This window comes from Pongo abelii, chromosome 16 (genome assembly GCF_028885655.2).
Source record: "Pongo abelii isolate AG06213 chromosome 16, NHGRI_mPonAbe1-v2.0_pri, whole genome shotgun sequence".
NCBI lineage: Eukaryota > Metazoa > Chordata > Mammalia > Primates > Hominidae > Pongo > Pongo abelii.
Window position 1 is genome coordinate 72,498,039 of NC_072001.2, and position 19,868 is coordinate 72,517,906.

Consider the following 19,868-nt stretch of genomic DNA (forward strand, 5'->3'; position numbering starts at 1 on the left):
TCCACAAATGTTTACTGAGCCCTTTGGAAAATAAAATACAACTCCAAATATTAAATTTACTCAGCGCTCTGCAGTTTACAGAGCACTTCCAAAAGCATTCTGTGGTCACTACAATAATCCTGAAAGGAAAAAAAGATGATTATCTCCCACTCCACGAAAAAGAAACTGAGGGTCAGAGAAGAGAGACAACTTGCTCAAGGCCATTTGATTGGAGGTTGCCTGACTCCTGGAGCTGCTCTTCCCTGTCTCCTTGCTGCCTTGCTGTCATGTCACCTGCTGTCTCACCGGGTCATTTGGGTGTGTGCCTCTTCCATGCCTGTATCTTCCCAACTGGTGTCAGCTGGAAACCCTCTGTGGTCTGCAGTGCTCAGCCTGGCTTTCCAGGTCTGGGCAGCTCCCTCCTTCCAGATCCTGCCTGTGATTCCAGCTCCTTTCCCTTGCTGTACAAAGTTCCCACCTCTGCACTTTGCCTCACTCTTTTTTCCTGCCCACTGGTACGTATCCCAGTCCTTCCCACACTTCAGGTCTCCCTTGGCTGCACAGGAGGCCCAAATCCAGCATAGATTCCTGAAGTCCTGGGTCCAAGTTCTAGCTCTGCTACTGACTTCCTGTGACTGTGTGACCTTGGGCAGGTCACTTTCCCTCTCTGGGCCTCCATTTCATCACTATGAAATAGGAGTGTTGAACACAATACTCCCTAAATGCATCTCCATGTGGTCTAAGTACCCCCCTCCCTGTCCCCTCCCTGCCCTTCCCCCTCCTCTAATCATCCTGTGTGCTCACCATCCACAATCCCCTCTCCTGGCTCCACATCATTCTCCAAAGGGTTCATGTTCAATCATTCAGTTAGACTTTAAACTCCCTAAGAGCAGAGGAGGGTGATTTTGGCCAAGATATACAGATCGATTCATCAGTAATCCACTGACCACCTCCATTTAGGTTGGGAGCCTCTTTATCTTCCCTCTTTAGTTTCTCCCAGGTGCACACACAGATACCTACAGCAGGCAGGAATCCAGGTGGGGCACCAGGCATCTCTGCTCACCTTGGCTGCTGGTGGTGGGGTGCCTGCCTGTGCTGTGCATGCTGCAGCTTTGGCAGGGTGGCCAATCAGTCCAGTGCCAGCCTTTGCCTCCCAGAGAACGCTTCACACCCTATTCTTCCCCCAAACCCATCACTGGCCCAGGCATCAAAAGCACACGTCCCTGTGCTATTCCCCTTCAAAGAGCTTCATATCTAATATCTCATTGAGTCCCCCGACTAGCCTTGGAAAGGCAAAGCAGGGATTATTAATCTCCATTTTGTAGATGGTGAAGGACTTGTCCAAGGCTACTCTGAATTCAGCATAGAGCTGGGACTGGGCTCCACTCTTGTGTCCAGTCATTCTTGTCAAACTCTGGTCTGTGGAATATACATGCCTGCCTCTGTGTAGGCCCCAGTCTCTTTCCCTTTAAGAACTTAGGTCTGAGAGGACAAGCGCATACTCGCACGCACACACACAGGCACACGCACACACACCCTTACAAGATGCACAGCCACCAAAAAGCCTGATAAAGCAAGGTGCCCAAGACCATGGTTCAGGATCCATAAAAATGGCGGGAGATAATTGACTGCAACCTATTCACTGCAAATGGGGCAACTTAGGCCCACAAAGGGCCAGAGACTTGACCTGAGTCACAGAGTATACTAGAGCCCAGGTCTCTGGACTCCGCGTCCTGTGCTCTCTCCACTGCGTGCACCCTCAGCAAACAAGGCAAGGCAGGGAGGAGCAGGAGCTCAGACAGCCTGGGGCTGAAGGGTGGGAGGAAGGAGCCTGGTGGGGGACTTCGGTCCACAGGGGTGCATGTTCCAACCTTTTTCTGGCAGGGTCCGGGTGGGGGCACCAGGTAGCTGCAACCTGTTCCTTCAGCACCTGGGAGGAGACAGAGTCTGGTTCCCCGAAGCCAAATGTTTCTTCTTTGTCCTCTGTGTCCCTTCATCTCTTATCGCTGTGTCCACTGAGTGGCAGAGGTCCAGGCCCAGCACCTTCCAGTCTAGGAGCCTGTGACCTGGGACAGGATCCCTGGGGAAAGGGTGAGGGCTGGCAAAGGGCCCACCACCCTGAGCACTCCAAGAGACAGGGGTGGAACTCACTTCAAGGATTCAGATCGGCCAGGAGCCTCTCCCACCGGCGAAGGGGACACCGCGGTGGGGCTGCGAGTACCCAGTTGTTTTTTTCTCCTTCCCTGTGCTCCACGTCACGCACTTTTCCGAGGGGCAAGCTCCGCAGTTCTCCCATCAAGGAGGCTCTCCAGGCTCCCTGCCGGCCTTCGGCTTCTGGGGTGGAGGTGGGCGTGGGGTGCATGGGCCCTAGGAGAATGGGGTGTGAGAGACTCCCCCGGGCTCATGGCTTTGGTGGCACCTCAGGCTGTGGAGTGGGGTGGCGAGTCTTTGGAAGTCACAGAGCCCAGGGTCGGTGGCACGTGATGAGGCTCAGGCCTGGATCAGGGAGTGGTGCCCACAGCCCTCGGCTCCTCCCCCGGGGCCGCCCCGCCCCGCGCGGGAGGGGACGGGCGGGGACCGGCATGGGTAGGCGCGGCGACCCGCAGGGCCAGGTGCAGGGCCCGCGAGTCCGGGGTCGCCGCAGCCCGGGAGGAGTGTCTGGTCTCCGGCCTGCCTGTGCTGTCGCCGCGCCCTGTCCACTAGACTCCGAGACCCTCGGAACCCAGGTAACCGGGGACAGGACTCCCCGCCGCGCGCCGCCTCCCCACCTCTGGGTACACGCGCACCCGCCCTCCGCGGCAGCCCCAGACGCTCTGCGCCCGTGGAGCCCGTGGAGCCCGTGGAGCCCGGGTGGCCGCTCCGAGGGCGGGTCTGGGAAAGTTTGTGCGGGGGCGGCCCTGAGCCAGCGGCGGCGCGGCTCGGCCACTTTCACCGCACGCGGGGCCGGTGTGAAGGTGGGGCGGCCGCCGCCGTGCAGAAGGCTCTCTGCTGCAATCGAGAGCGGTGAGGGGAGCTGTTGCCTTCTCGCACCTTTTCTCTCACTCTCAAGGGCGTTTGCGCCGCTTACCCTTCCTCAACCGCCCCCCTCCCGCCACCCCCACTTTAATAAAACCCTTGGATTGGGGCTGCACAGTTGGCGATTTCTTTACACCTGTGCTTCCCGCCTCCTGAGCCCAGATGTGAGCCTGGGCTGAGCAGGACCGTGTGGGTGAGGGGCGGCCCACTGCCTGCGGGGGTCGGTCCCGGCCCTGTTGAAGTGGGTGCCCAGCTACAGGGAGTTCCCCGTGCTCTGTCATTGGCCTCCCCCCTGGCCACAGTCCCCAGCTGGGCATCTCTTGGCTCCCCTAGCACTTCCCAAGTCCCAGTCGGATGAGCCCAGGAGAGGGGGTGGACCCCGGCCCAGCAGAGCAAGAACTCAGGAGCCCGGTAACTCTCATCCGTGAGCAGAACCGGCTTCCTCCCGCTTAGGTTGGGAGGAGGGCTCAGCTTGCTTAGTGGGAGTCGGGGGTGACAACTGCCCCTTCCCACGCAGAGCCATAGACAAGACATGGGGAGAGGTCAGGGGATCTGAGAAGAGCTAGCAGCCAACAGGGACACATCCCTGATTTCATTTAAACCTAACAAACCGATGGCGAGTAGATATTAGCACATGGGCAGATGAGAAGACAAGGAGGCCCAACGAGGCTTAGCCATTTGCTGGAGAAACTGGTGGACTTTTCTCCACCACTGAGTGGCGGATTTCCCACCACATCCTTCCAGAGCCGGATGGTTGCTTCTGCATTCTTGCAGTGTCCTTGACTCAGCAGAGGTTTGTTTCTTTTCCCCCACTCCGCACCCCGCTAGGTTCTGCCTGTGAAAGAGGTTCAGGGGAGAGGGCACCTCCAAGCAGACACAAACTCCAGTCAGGAAAGTCCTCCAAGAGCGAGCCAGAGCCTTGCTAAGCTCCCAGAACTGCAGGAGGGCAGGGACCTGCTTTGTTCCCTGCCGTAGCCATAGTACCTGGCACGCGGAAGGTGCTCTGCAAGAATGGAATGATTAGCCTGCAACAGCAAAGCTTCTTTTCCAACTGCCTTATCTCTGCCCTTGGCAAGCAGAAAGGGCACTCTGAAAAGTTGGATCAGAAAGGTGTCCAGCCCCACCACTGAGATCCCTTGGCACCCTTACCCACGTGGGGCAACATTTTCCCCTTACACCAAGAGTACATCCTTAATCCCGTGTGCTTTTCTTTCCCTCTTTCTTTCCTTCTTTCTTCTTTCTTTCTTTCTTTCTTTTTCTTTCTTTCCTTCCTTCCTTCCTTTCTTTCCTTCCTTCCTTCCTTCTTTCTTTCTTTCTTTCTTCCCCTCCCTCCCTCCCGCCTTTCTTTCTTTCTTTCTTTCTTTCTTTCTTTCTTTCTTTCTTTCTCTTTCTTTCTTTCTCTTTCTTTCTTTCTCTTTCTTTCTTTCTTTCTTTCTTTCTTTCTTTCTTTCTTTCTTTCTTTCTTTCCCTCCCTCCCTCCCTCCCTCCCGCCCGCCCGCCCTCCCTCCCTCCCTCCCTCCTTCCTTCCTTCCTTCCTTCTTTCTTTTTCTTTTTGACTGAGTCTCACTCTATTACCCAGGCTGGAGTGCAAGGGTGAGATCTCAGCTCACTGCAACCTCTGCCTCCGGGGTTCAAGCAATTCTCTTGCCTCAGCCTCCGGAGCAGCTGGGATTACAGGCGCCTGCCACCAAGACCGGTTAATTTTTGTATTTTTAGTAGATACAGGGTTTCACCATGTTGGCCTGGTTGGTCTCGAACTCCTGACCTCAGATGACCTACCCGGGTTGACCTCCCAAAGTGCTGGGATTACAGGCGTGAGCCACCTCGCCCAGCCCCCATGTGCTTTTCCAAAGAGACAGAGGACTTTCACTTTACCCTTGTCCCGCCAAGGAGAGGCCGGGTCTGGTGGGTTCCATGCCCAGCTTGGCCCTACCCTAGACTGCGGCAGAGCAACTTTGTCCCTTTACGTAGAATTCTTACGCATCCCTCCAGGGGTAAGAATTGGAATTGGAATTACTGGAAACTTTAATCTTCATTGTCTCCTCTCTCTCCTTACCACTCCATGGGGCACCTGTGTATTGAGGGAAGAGAAGGTACTTTTCTGGGCCTCAATTTCCTCATCTTTAAAATGAAAGCGACAGCCCCTGTGTGGCTTTAGGAGATAGCAAGTGGTTCCAAAGGACTCTGTGGGCTGCAAATCAAACTGTAAGAGCGGATTGTTATTTTCTCATGTGTGTTAGCCTGGCCTCCCTGGTTGGCGGTAAGTCCTGTCTCAGCATCTTGGTATCCCTCACTCATCCTGAGTACACAGAAGGTTTGCAAGACATGTTTTCAAAAATGATCCCTACAGGAAGAGAAAAACTGTGAATTCATAAGAAATGGGGGGAGCTTTTTTTTTTTTTTTTTTTTTTTTAGCGCAGTGTTAGGAGTCAAGAATGGTGGCAGGAAACTGGGCAGGGCCATGCGTGAGTACAGGGACAGCTCTCAGGGGTGGTGGGGGTGGTAGGTTTGTGCATGGGCTTGAGCCCCAGTCAGTCTCTCAGCGGCTTCCTCCAGGAAACAAAACTGATCAACTCCAGGTTAGTCAGATATATATATTTGAGACAGGGCGTTGCTCTATCTCAACAGAGCAGGCTGGAGTGCAGTAGCATGATCTCAGCTCACTGCAACCTCCGCCTCCTGGTCTCGAGCTATCCTCCTCACCTCAGCCTCCTTAGTAGCTGGGACTATAGGCATGCACCACCATGCCCAGCTAATTTTTGTGGTGGTGAGGTCTCACTATGTTGCCCAGGCTGCTCTCGAACTCCTGAGTTCAAGCTATCTGTCTGCCTCTACCTCCCAAAGTGCTGGGATTACAAGTGTGATCCACCATGCCCAGCCAGAAATGGGGACTTTCAAATTCCTCTCCTTCCCTCCCCATGTAAGGGGAGGGGACACCCCGCCATGCAGGGGAGGATCAGTAGGAGGGAAGGAAGGGCCTGAGAGCCCCTGTAGTTGGAGGTGGCCAGTGTCTTGTTCATCGAAGGCCAGGGCAGAGTGAGGGATGTAGAAGAGTCCCTGGCAGTGCCCTGAGGATGCCGCCCACCTTGCTTTGAAGAAATCCTCCCCTCAGTCAGGACTTTTGGGGCCCTGCCAGGAACCCTGTGTGACCCCTGGACTCTCAGCAGACCCAGGTGTCTGCCTTTAACCTGAGGACAGGCCAGCACACCCGGAGTTGGTCAGTTCTGTTTCCTGGAGGAAGCCGCGGAGAGACTGACTGGGGCTCAAGCCCGTGAACAAACCCCCACCACCCCTCAGCACTGTCCCTGTACTCATGCATGGCCCTGCCCAGTTTCCTGCCACCATTCTTGACTCCTAACAAGGATCCAGCAGAGTAAGAGCTTTAGACCCAGAGTCTCTAAGCTGGACTAATCCTTAGCAGCCATATCCCCCTGCTTCTTCTCTGCTTCATTTTCCATGGCTGGCGTCCCCTTCTGATGGCCTATGGATTTCACTCCTTAATCTTGTTTGCCATCTGTCCTCCCTGTTAGAATAGCAGCTCTGTGAGGGCAAGGCCTTTTGTCTTTCTCATTCCATGGTCTCTCCCCAGAGATCAGAGTGTAGTAGGTGCTCAGTTAACATGTGCTGAGTAGATGAACACATCCAGTGCACCATTTCTCAGTATACAGATGGGGAGACTGAGACCCAGAGGCGAGGAGTGACTCTTGGAGGCAGAGCTGGAGCTTTTCCTAATTAGACTCAAGTTAATTCAAAGTTGGGTCTCTGTCCCCCACTTTGAATTACCTTGGTTGCTAGGGGTGCTTAAGAGGCCCTTGGCAAGAACCTTCAGGCCAGCTGCCTCCAGAGTTACCCAAAGGGGCAGCTCCCAGACTGAACGGACAGCTGCCACATGAGGCGATTGGTGAGTTCCAGGAAGGAGTCATCCCCACCAGACCTCCATCCTCAAAGAAAACCTCCCAGGGTTGCTCTCCCAGGGCAGCCAGTTCCTCTGCTATTGAGTTCTCTCTTGGTGAAAATAGTGCCCTCTTCAGGCAGCCTTTTAAAATTCCCCAGTGCAATTAAAAAAAAAAAAAAAAAGCACATCCAATCAATCAATCAATCAGTCAATTCTCCAGTGCACTGGAGAACTAAGGAAGTCCAAAGCCAGGCTCCAGGCGGCTGTGGGAGAAGGGGTGGCATTCCCATGGACTTGGGCTAGGGACAACCGACCAGTCTGAGAAACGCAGCCAGAGGCCCAGGGAAGCCTTGGGGTTCTGAGGCCTCACTTGGGAATCTGGCAAGACAGCCTAGAGGCCACCGTGCTCAGCACGCCCCCCACAGAGGAGCAGATCTTGTGCAGGCCTCTACATTCCATCCATGGGGAGCTTTGGCTTTTTTCCCCAAGCCCAGCTGTTGACCCCAAACATCTTTTCCATCGTCATTGTGGTTTGCCAAATTCAGGGTTGGAATGCACCTGAACCTTGGAGCTGGGGGAAGGACCCCAGAAATTAGGCCTTGAAGGATATGTAGGAGTTTTCAAGCTTGTTGGAAAAATTAGGGAGGAAGGAGATAGGCAGGTGAGAGAGCAGTGATAATGCTTTGCCTGAAGAAACGAATCTGTAATGGGGCCTTCTTCTGTGACTGAGGCCATTGTAGGCCCTTCCCTACCCTCCAATCCTTGTCCCCAACCACCTTCTATGGGCTCCCTGCTCCTGAAGAGGGTGAAGCCCTGACCTAAGACAGAGCTTCATGCACTACTGCCCTGGCCTTCTCTTTATTACCGCCGTTACTACAAGTTTGCTGACTTTCAGCCACAGTGGATGGAAAAGTATGCCTGTTGCAACATGATGTGAGTCAGTTGTTCATAAATAATGGGATTGCACCGTCAGCTCTGATGCCCTGGTGCCTGGCCCACAGTTGGAGACATGGTGTTGGCTCCTTGGAGAAAAGGGTAAGGGTGACTTTAGACGTCAGTTTGAAATTATGCAGGATGGCAGTGAGGATCCAGCAGGTGCGAGAGATACCATCGTTTTTGGCATCTAGGAAAAAAGATAGTGCCCCCAAAGCAGTGATCCAAGGTTTAATTCTTACCCATGCCCTGTCCTCCGATCCAGGTTTTGCCTTACACAGTCATCCTCTCTTCTGACCTTGACCTCAGCCAGGACCACCCCCAGCATGCTATGGACTTAAGGGGTGACTTTTGCCCAAGCCTCAGAGAGGGTCATTCTGCTTGAACACACCACAGCCCCTTCAGACAGTCTTCCTCTGATTATCTGGGAACCGTGTGACCAAGATGGTCAGGTTCACCTTGGTGGGATTCATCTGGAGCCTGCCAGAGTCACAGAGCCCAACTATGATAGCTTCTAGACCCCCAGAGTCCCAAATTCAGCCACTCCACTAGCTTGCCACTTGTCTTGGAGTTGATCACTGCACTCCTGGGAGCTGAAGGCTAGTGTGGCTGGTAGAGAGCCCTGAATTCTAATTAAGACATTATCTAATGCATAGTGTGACTTTGATCCTGTCACTTCCTCTGCCTCAGTTTCCTTTTCTGTACGGCTTGGATTCATCATGGTGTCTCAACCTCAGCACTATTGACTTTCGGGACCGGATAATTCTTTGTTTGTGGTGGGCGGTGGAGAGGGGGATGTGCTGTGCATTGTGGGAAGTTAGCAGTAGCCCTGGCTTCTACCGACCAGACACTGCACCATCACCTCCCCTTCCCTTCCTGGCAACCAAAACTGTCTCCAGACATTGCCAAATGTCCTCTCGGGGACACTCCATCTCTGGTTGAGACCCCTGGGATCAATGATCTATGAAGACCCTCCCAACGGTCATCCTCAGGACAGGGGAGACTGTTTTCTCTTTCCAGCTCCTGTTTCATGAATGTGGACTGGGTGTGAATGAAGAGTCAACAGGTGGGGTGTGCAAGGACTCATGGGTGGAGGGGCCCCTTGGACCTTATGCTGAGAGCCAAGGCCAGTTCTCTTCGCCTTCCAGACCTTGGGTTACATAAGTCGGGGTGGGTGGGGCGAGGCTCGGAGTGAGGGGGAGAGAGGCCTGTGGTTTGGGCCCGCACACTAAGGTCAGTGGCCTTCCAGTGCAGGGCAGCGTGGTGAGTAATCATCTATCCATGCCCCAGGACTCAGCATTCCACCCACTTTCCCCTCTCACGCTGCCCTGGGAGGGGACACAGGAAGTGAATCAGCCCACCCACCAAGCAGAGGAGGGAGAGAGGGTGGAGTGTGGTGTTGTTAGATGCAAGGGCACGCCTGCGCCGGCCTACCCTGGGTTTTATTTTGTTTATTCCTCCCAAGTTAGCTGTTTATTAACTTCGTCCACGGAAACCCCCTTCTGACCTTGTTGCTTAATGGAAGGGCAGACGATCTTTGGCAGGGGGAGGGGTTTGTTGATGAATATTAGAAGTAAATCACTGTTCTGGGACTAACAGACTGTGAGGTTTGGGATAGTACTAACCCAGAGCTATTGGTTTGGGGGATTCATTCCTTCATTGAAGAAACTCTGCTCTGGACTGTGGGCTAGATGTGGGACAGGAGAAGGGAATGAGACATAGTGCCTGCCTGCAGAACCCCTCAGTCTCGGAGGGCAGACGTGGCTGTCAGGCTGTCCCTGCAGGGTACTGGGAATGTACACGGAATGCATGGAGTGGGCTATGGGCAGCACCACCCAGCTGTGTTGCGGGGAATTGGGGGTGGGCAGCTGGGGCAACACATGTGCTTGGGGAGATGGTGGGAATGTTCAGGCAGCTTCCCGAGAGGAAGAGGTGGAATTTTTATTGTGTTATTTTGTTGTTACCTTTTGTTATTGTGGTAAAACATACAAAACATAAAATTTACCGTTTAACTTTTTTTTTTTTTGATACGGAGTCTCGATCTGTTGCCCAGGCTGGAGTGCAATGGCACCATCTCGGCTCACTGCAACCTCTGCCTCCTGGGTTCAAGCAATTCTCCTGCCTCAACCTCCCGAGTAGCTGGGATTACAGGTGCACGCCACCACTGATTTTTGTATTTTTGGTAGAGACAAGTTTTCACCATGTTGGCCAGGATGGTCTCGATCTCTTGACCTCGTGATCTGCCCACCTCGGCCTCCCAAAGTGCTGGGATTACAGGTGTGAGCCACCGCCCCCCTGCCCGTTTAACCATTTTTTAAGTCTGTAACCCATTGTCATTAAGTACATTCACATTGTTGTGCAACCATCACCACCATCCATCTCCATACCTTTTTATCATCTCCCAGTTGAAACTCTGTACCCAATAAACAATAATTTCCCATTTCCCCTCCCCCGGCCCCTTGCAACCACCATTATCCTTTCTGTCTTTTTGTGAACTTGAGTACTCTAGATACCTCCTGTAAGTGGAATCATGCTGCACTTGTCTTTTTGTGACTGGCTAATTTCACTTAGCATAGTGTCTTCACTTAGCATAATTTCACTTAGCATAGTGTCTTCAAGTTTCATCCATGTTGTGGCATGTGACAGAATTTCCTTCCTTTTTAAGGCTGCATAATATTCCATTATGTATACACCACATTTTTTTTTTTTTTTTTTGAGAGTCTCGCTCTGTCACCCAGGCTGGAGTGCAGTGGCATGATCTCGGCTTGTTGCACCCTCCACCTCCCGTTATATACCACATTTTGTTTATCATTTGTTACTGACACTTCAGTCGCTTCACCTTTTGTCTGCTGTGAATAATGTTGCTATGAACATGGAAATGCAAATATCTGTTTGTGTCCCTGCTCTCACTTCCTTTGGATGCATGCCCAGAAGTGGAGTTCCTGGGTCATATGGTGGTTCTACGTTTAAGTTTTGGAGGAACCATCATAGTATTAAGGAAGAGGTGTTTGATTTAGGTTTTAAGGATGAGCGTGGGATTTCCGGGCACCTCAGAGGGAAAGGGAGGGGAGAGGAGGGAAGGAAAAAGCCCAGGCTGCAGGAAGAAAATGGCGCTGAGGTGTTCGTGCCTGGGGCTGGAGATGAGGCCCTGAGGGTGGGAGGGGCTGGGGAGAGTATGGAAGGTCTTGCACCTTTCATCCCCCACCAGGCTGGGGAACCTGGGCTCTGCCCTGTGGACAGTGAGAAGTGTTGAAGGAGTTTTCATCAGGAAGTGAGACAGGCTGATGGCCATCTTAGAAGGACATAGTTGGGAGGGATGTCCCAGGTGGACTGAGAGGGAAAGAGGCTTCAGGCAAGAAGACCAAGTGGGAGAAAGCTGGGGGACCCTGTGGCTGTCAGTGGGGAGGTAGAGGGAGCAAGTCTGAAGGGTGCTGTGCCGCACAAGGGTGCCCAGGATTCTGGTTTGTTGGCTGGGCTGATGGTGGTGCAGGCACCTGGGTAAGCTCACTGGAGGAGCAGCCGGCTCGACAAGATGAGGAGAGGATAAACTTGGGCCTGATGGCTTTAAGGGGCCCACAGAACCACCTGGAGATGAACTTAGAGACGAGGCATTGACAAGTGTGAAAAGGCATTGCAGAGCTAGTTGCTGAGTACAAGGTGAGAAGCCAGTCAAGGGCCAGGGCAAGGACTGCTGTCAGATGACCTGAAGGGCCCTGCGGAGTTGAAAGCCAGAACACAGGGTGGCCTCTGCTCAGTGTGGCTCAATCCCTGCCCTGGGCATGTCATATCAATCCACACATTCTCACTGCCAAGCTTGAGGCTGCATGCTTGGTTTGGGCACTGTGGGTAGAGACCCAGAGATCAACATGACCTAGTGACTTTAATTCATTTATTCATCCCATAAAGCTCAGAGAATGGAATCTGGCCAATACCTTTGCACAGCTAAAGATTGAATGTCTGCAGGAGAAATGGAGTGTGTTATGGAAATGTATCATGGGGACATGACAGGCTAGAGCAGGATTTCTCACCTTGGCCCTGCTGACATACTGGGCCAGATAATTCTTTGTCCTGTGGGACTGTCCTGTGCACTGCAGGATGTTTAGCAGCATCCCTGGCTTCTATGCAACAGATGCCAGTAGCCACACACACCCCCTCCCTGCTTGTGACAACCAAAAATATCTCCAAACATTGCCAAATGTCCACTAGGGAGCAAAACCACCCCCCCAGTGAGATCCATTGGTCTAAGGGTCAAAAAAGGTTTCTTTGAGGTAGTTATGTTAATCTGAATTCCAGAAGATAGATAAGAATTAATTAGGATACAGCAGGGGTGGAGAGTGGAGGAGAGTATTCAAGGCACAGGTTCCAGCAAGTGCAAAGGCCCTGAGGTGAGAGACAGCATGGAGGCAGCAGTGAGGAGCCTGGTGTAGCTTCCTCACTTAATGAATGGGGAAGGCTTTGATTAGGCAAGCAGTGGTGAAGGTGGGAGAGAAGGGTCAGATTCCAGGGATCTTCCAGAGGGAACACTCTAGGTTCTGATGACCAAAAGGGTTTGGACATGAGAGTGCTAAGGAAATTATCCAGGTGCAGAGAATGAAACCGACTAGAAGCTGGTGAATTACATTTGGAGCATTCTGGGTTGGAGATACCTGGGAGACAGCAGGTGGGGTCCTGAGCTCAGAAGAGAGGTCTGGTTGGCGCTACACAGTTGGAAGCTACATGCATACAGGTGATGAGAGAAGCCATGGGGTAGATGGGACAGCCCCGAGAGAGCCTGCAGACTGAGAAGTGGAGCATGGAGAGGAGGGCCTGGCAGGAAGCATCAGGAGCTCCAACATTTAGAGATGGAGAACGAGTTCCAAGAGAGATAGTGGAGGACCGTATGGAGAATGGTGCTGTGGAGGCCCATGGAAGAGTGCTCCAGGCGCAGGGCATGGGCCACTGTGAAGCCTGTGGAGCACGAGCAAGTGGATGAGGACTGAGAAGTGGCTGGGGATTTTGAAGTGCTACGAGGAGGAACCAGACTGAGATGGTTGAGGAATGGGCAGCAGGTGAGAAGAGAGGCAGCTGGCAGACAGTTTTTCCAAAAATGTGTCAGTAGACATGAGGAGAGAGTGAAGAAGCCAGAAAGGGAAGTGGGTTTAGGATCTCCCTGGGAAGAGTTTTCATCCCCCTTTCTCCCCCGATCTTCCTGTTCCTTCCCTCCTCGGAGGCAACGTTACCGGTTCCACGCATGTGTTAGAAAAGACGTGTACAGATTATTTCCCCAGGATGGTGGCACATGCATGCACTCTGCCCCTGAGTCTTAATTTTTCCACCTAGCTACCTACTGTGAGATTTCTCCATATCAGTACATAGAAAGCTGCTTCTTGGCCAGATGCAGTGGCTCACACCTGTAATCCCAGCACTTTGGGAGGCTGAGGCGGCTGATCACCTGAGGTCAGGAGTTTGAGACCAGCCTGGCCAACAAGGTGAAATGCCGTCTCTACAAAAATACAAAAATTAGCCGGGCATGATGGTAGGTGTCTGTAATCCCAGCTACTTGGGAGGCTGAGGTGGGAGAATCACTTGAACCTAGGAGGTGGAAGTCACAGTGAGCTGAGATTGCTCCACTGCACTCCAGCCTGGGTGACAGAGTGAGACTCCATCTAAAAAAAAAAAACAACAACAACAAAAGAAAGCTGCTTCTTCCTTGCTTATGGATGTCACATAACTTATTTAACTAATCTGCTTTTTGGACACGGAGGTGGTTTTGAGCCTTTTGCCACCACAAATGATTTCCCACAGAATCCCCTTGTACTTCAGTCATTTTGCAAATGTAGGTGGCTATAGGTAGGATAAAGTCCTAGAAGTAGAATTGGTGGTTCAAGGGTATGTGCGTTTATATTTGGAAAGATATCGGCAATGTGCTCTCCATAGAATTTGTAAGTATGTACCCACCTACCAGCAGTGGATGAGGGTACTCATTTACCACACCCTCCAACAGAGAGTGTTACCAAACACACCAATATTTGCCAATCTGGAAGACAAAAAATGATTTCTTGATATAGTTTTAACCTACGTTTTTGAATAAGGTTAAATATATTATCACAGATATAAAAGTCATTTGAATTTCCTTTTCTGTGAACTGTCTATATGTTTTATCAATTTTATTTGAAATTGTTGATCTTTTCCTTATTAGAGGAATCAGAGGGAATCTGGATGTATTGGGGAAACTAGTCTTTTGTCTGGAATATACATTATACATTTTTCCCTTACCCATTTGGTCAAAAATTTATTATTATTATTATTATTATTATTGCTGTTACTGCTGTTTTTTAAGAATTATGAGTATTGATGGAAGAGATTCACTAGAGAGGGGATCTCTGATATGGAGATCCCTGAGGAAGCATTTAGGTGAGTTCCAGAATGGACCAGAGCTTGTCCTTAGGCAAGAAGGGAGATACCTCGCTGTCATGACAGGTAGAAGGGAGGGAAGAGGGAGCTGTGTGCCAGGAATTGGATGGCTACATGTTGAAAGAGTGAAGGAAATCGTGAGTTCATCTAGGGAAGGGGCTGTGTTCACGAGAGAGCAAAAGTTAGAGGGGTGAGAGAGTTCACTGATGTAGCAAGAGAGTGATTGGACTGATGAAGCCTGGAACCTGAGTTAGATGAGGGAAGTGGGTGGATGGTGTTCTGATGTTTGCTTAGATTTCGTATTTCTTTGTGTGGCATTTGTTAGTCACAGCGCCAAACAATCAGCCCAAGTTGTTTCTGTCTCCCCTGCAACTTAAAATCCATGCTCTGAATCACTTCCTTATCAAACTCTTATGCACCCTGCCAATCTTTCCCTGCCCTTAGTCGACCAGGCCGAGGTACCAGATGAGTTGGGACAGCCTCTATGCCCCAGTGCCCACAGGGGTTATTTAAACTAGCCATTCCTAACCTGCTCAACCTGCCCTGCTGTGCTTTTCCCGTTGAAACCCAATAAAGGATCTGACCGAGGCCTCCCGCTCACTGACCAAAGCCTGGTGATTCCCCTGCAGCCACACACTGGGTTTGCTGTGGCCCCTCCTCTTGGGAAATATAGGTAATATATTCTTCTTTCAGCAGCATTGCCTCTCTCTGTTATCACTCAATTGCTCCATCAATTAAAATCCTGCAGGTACAACTGAGACCACAAAGGACCCTCAAACAGGAATAGAATGTAAGGGTCAGTAAACTGCAGGTCTAGTGAGGCTCCAGAGCCATCAGAGCATAAGTGGTTAAATAAGCAAGCTCTCCAGGAAGAATTCCTGGAGGAAGTGGGCTGGGGAGATGGATTCTGAAGAATGGAGATGAGGAGATGCCTTGTAGTGGGAAAGGCAAGAGCAAACTGGGGGGGTGCAGGGGAGTGTGTGGGTGTGTTTGGGTGTCCGGGAGGACAGCAATCAGAACTGAAAGAGGCTGGAGGAAAATCTACAATGAGGAGGTTAACCTGATGTTGTATAGAGGAGGCAGGGGCGAGAGGGTCCAAGAGGTAGGGTGGAGCCTGCAGATGCTTTTTGAAAACAGGATTTTTCCTTCCAAGAATGATTTGATTTTGTGGTAACTCCTTTTGGGGGCTCAGAGTGGGGCTTGAAGATGCCTATGATGAAGGACCTAGATGTGCGTTCCAACCTTGCATTAGGTCCAGCTTGACTCTTGCTATACAGTAAACCCCCTACCCTGCTACCTTTTGGTTACCACATTAACAAAACCCCATTCCTGGCTGAGCTCAATCATCTGACTTTGCCCTTCAACCCTGGCAAAAGTCATCCTCTTCTCTCTCTTCTGCTTGTTACAGCAGCACGGGAACTTCCCTCCTATCTGAAGTGAGCCTCAGCCCTCTTGGTGCCTTCTTCCTCCCCATTAAAACCCCCCTTCTCCCGTCCAGTCCCCCCGTCCCCCAGGATCAGCTGCCCATACCTGGCGACTGCTTTTGACTTTCCAGGGGCATTTGACTTGAGAAAAAAAAGAAAGAAACTGGAAGACCAAAAAGTCTTTAAAGCATGAAGACTAGAGCAATACTGGTTGGGTGATGGGTGGTGGCATTGCTGTATTGAAGCCTGAGGCCCTGTTCCACACTGCCTCAAATCACGGAGACTCTTTTTTGGGGGTGGGGATTTGCCTGTTCTAATAACGATGGCCTAGGTCACAGTCCTATGTGCTATAAATCAGTAAATCCATGGGAAGTTCACGAACGCATGCATCTATTTGGCAATTGCTCATGCTACCTTGGGATTTCTCTTGTATCATTGCTTACACAGTTATATACCTTTTTGAGAGTGGAATTTGTGGGGAAGTCATCTCATATTCAGCAAGTGCTTGTCTAGTTCTCACGAACCCTGAACTGGGCCAGGTGGCATGGATCTTAAACCTTTGTTGTATGTGTTTTACCTCCCCAGTAAAGACCCTGTCACGACTCCCTGATATGCCCTATAGTCCCCATTGCCAATGCAGAGAATAAGGGAACCCAGCCAGGCACAGTGTCTCACGCCTGTAAAATCCAAACACTTTCAGAGGCCAAGGAGGGAGGATCCCTTGAGCTGAAGCGTTTGAGACCAGCCTGGGCAACATAGTGAGACCCCCATTTTTACAAAATTTTTAAAATTAGCTGGGCATAGTGGTGTGTGCCTGTAGTTCCAGCTACTCAAGGGGGCTGAGGTGGAAGGATCACTTGGGCCCCGGGAGCTGAAGCTGCAGTGAGCTGTGATTGCACCACTGCACTCCAGCCTGGGCAACAGAGTGAGACTCTGTCTCAAAAATAGCAGCAACAACAACCAAATAAATAAATAAATAAATAAATAAATAAATAAATAAAGGGAACCTAGATGGGCTGTGGTTGGCAGAGAAGATTTCTTGAAAAAAGGAAGAGCTCGAGCAGACAGTACGTCTAGAAAAGGTAGGAAAGGGGAAGGAAGAGAAAAGGAAGTCCACCAAGGAGCCCCATTTCCGGCACTCTACAGAGCCAGGTGTCCCCAAAAGGAGGTTGAGTATCAGCCTTTCAGGGTGGCCAGTGGATGGAGACTGGTCACCCCGGGGTGGGGGGGTGACAGGTGAGCAGGTGAGCAGGTGAGCCGCCTAAGAAGGAAAGGGACAGGAGGCAAGGCGTGAAGTTCCTTCACAGCCGCCTCCCCAAGCGCCCAGGGAACAACCATTCGCCCAGATCAGGGCTCACTAATGCCTCCTGCCTGGAATCCTGGCTTGCTGAAAGGGAGTGATAGGGAGCAGGGAGTTCCGAGAGGAGGGCTTCCATTTCTGAAATAGAGGATGTCAATAGTTCATTTCTTCGATGTTTTTGGTACACATCCTCTCTAGAACCTGACTAATCATTTTTTACAAATTGTAAGTGGAAAAAAAAAAAGGAAATTGTGTGCAGGAGGATGAAAACTTTAGCTTAAGCATGGGCTTAACCAAGCAGGAAGGGAAAGTGACTGGCCCAGTTGCCCTTCTCCCTCCTGTCCCTCCTAGTCTGGTTTGGTTTAATCTTACCTTTGTCCTAGAGGCAGTTCCAGATGCCCAGTTGCTGGAACATTACTTCTGGGTGTAGCTTAACTAGACCATGGCCTCTGGACCCGTGATCAGCTCGCTGTGTGGTCCTGAGCAGCCACCCAACATCTCTGGGCCTTGGATTCCTACCTGGCCTCTCTGCTGGATGCATCATTTTTGCTTTTAGGTATCTGGACCATTCCCTCCCATGGATGATAAAGTCTTTGCTTCACACCCTCAGGATTACCTTAAAGGCCTGAAAAGAACAGAGGAGGAGTCTGAGGAGGTGAATTCCAGCCGTGCTCTTGCAGGCTGGCTGGGCAGTGTGCTGGGGAGGATAGGGAGCCTCTAGCTGGGCCTCCTCCACCAGGCCTGGTGTGCTGGGAACACCCCGCATTGTCCCAAGGCCTCAGATTTGACTTTCAAAGGGAAAACAGCTCTCCTGATAAGGTGGGTCTTGTTCTATGAAAGATGGCTTTGTTCCAGTGTCCTGCAGGTATGAGAAGAACAGAGGCTGCACCGGGTCTGTAGGGGGTTAGACAACTCCTGCTTTAGGGGAGCTGAAGGGTTTCATGTGCCTGGTCTGTGCCTGGCTGTGCCTTCAGCATCGCTGTCTGGGCGTCTGCTGGTACCGGGCACTCTATTAAATGTGATCTTAGGGACCACTCTGGAGGAGCAGAGCAGGAGTGGTCATCTCTATTTTCTCAGCCTGGGATGAGGAAACTGAAGGGTGTGCAGCTTGTGCAGAATCCCTTGGGCTTCCCAGGGGACAGCTCAAGTCAGACTTGAACCATGTCTTAGGAATCCTTGCCCAGAGCTCCTTTCCCCACAGACTGTTTATGGTGGGCCTTCACACGGCTGCAACTGCGTTCTCTGCCCTTCCACTCCACCCCTTCTGCACTCATGTGTCCCCTGCAGCATCAATAGTTGCCAATTATTGAGGAAATGAATTCACTTCGTTCAGGGAGGAAGATCTGGGTCTTTGTACGAATAATAAAAGAAAAGAAAAGTTTGCTTTAATAATTCCAGTGAATCCCCACAACACCTCCCCTCTCCCCAAAGCATCAGCATGTTTTCATGTTTTCCAGCATCCTTGAAGACCCAAGGGAATGGGTCTCGAATGGGGAAATCTCCAGTCTCAGGTGACAGGGGCTGGCCCCTGACTCACAGTGCAGAGGTGACCACTTTTCCACCTTCTTACCCAGCCTTACCTTCTTACCACAGCCAGCCCTGTGTGACATTCCTGTGCCAAGAAATACAAGGACCTATCTCCAAGTGTGTTTCACCTTGACTGGCACTTTCCACCTCACGTATCCAGGGACACGTGTTTGGGAGAGGTGTCTAAACTACGGAAGTGATTTCCTTTCTTCTCACTTTTCATATAGAGGCCCTGCTTTTTCTCCCTGGGCAAAGTGAATCATTTCCCATGACAAGCAATGGCAGTTGGAGCTCTGGGGGCAGGGACTACCTGGGTTTAGGGACAACTGTAGTAAGAGTCTTCCCCTCCGGCCCCTCCACTGTCAGGCACTTGCCAGTCCCATGCCGCTTCCTTCCCCTTGGGCTCAGGGCAGTCCTTGGGTCAGGAGCTCAAGGCCAGCCTGGAGCCTTAGAAGTGGTCCTGGGCAGTGAAGCCTCGGGGAAGGCGGAGGGCTTACTATTTACACCTTCTGAGCTCGGGCTGCACGTTCTTGGGGGCTGATTTAGATGAACTGTTATTCTCATTATTCATAGGGTTTTTAATTTTTTTATTTTTTTGAGACAGAGTCTCCCTCTGTTGCCAGGTTGGAGTGCAATGGTGTGACCTTGGCTCACTGCAACCTCTGCCTCCTGGGTTCAAGTTATTCTCAAGCCTCAGTCTCCAGAATAGCTGGAATTATAGGCGTGCTCCACCACACCCGGCTAGTTTTCGTATTTTCAGTAGAGCCGGGGTTTTGCCATGTTGGCCAGGCTGATCTGGAGCTCCTGACCACAGGTGATCCGCCTGCCTCGGCCTCTCAAGGTTCTGGGATTACAGGTATGAGCCACCGTGCCCGGCCATAAGGTTTTAAATAATGCATTTTGCCTCAACCCTTTAAAAAAAAAGCCTGTGCTTAATAATGCTGCAATAATGACCTTGTGTCACATTTCAGCCACTGGGGCTCTTAATCCACCACTGCATTCAAATATTGTGAAATGTGTTACTTATGATATTGGGTTAGCAGGAAAAATAATGTCCTAGCAAGAAGGAAGGAGAATACATTTTCCGTTTCATCTTGTAGCCTGGGACAGGCCAGAGAAGGCATGTCCCTGGTCATAAGTTAGAATGACAGTTGCTCTTTTTGAGTCCTGGCTATGCATCAAGGGCTTACACATGGGGCTTACACTTACTAATGCTTGAAACACCCCAAAGAGGTAGTTGCTCTGGGGATTATAAAAGTGTCCACCTGAAGAGATGCTGTGAAAATTAAGTGGGGTGTAAAATGCCCATAAGAGGTTTATTTATTTATTTATTTTGAGATGGAGTCTTGCTCTGTCACCCAGGCTGGGTGCAGTGGTGGGATTTTGGCTCACTGCAACACCT

At 51.2% G+C, this 19,868-nt stretch overlaps 1 protein-coding gene across 1 annotated transcript in view; it reads left to right on the top strand.

Moving 5' to 3' along the window:
• The first annotated feature begins 2,589 nt into the window (after positions 1-2,589).
• PAQR5 (progestin and adipoQ receptor family member 5) overlaps positions 2,590-19,868 on the top strand; it is a 110,660-nt gene continuing 93,381 nt past the window's right edge. Inside the window, 1 exon segment of the mRNA NM_001133969.1 lies at positions 2,590-2,705. The gene's annotated coding sequence lies outside the window, so the exon portion shown is untranslated.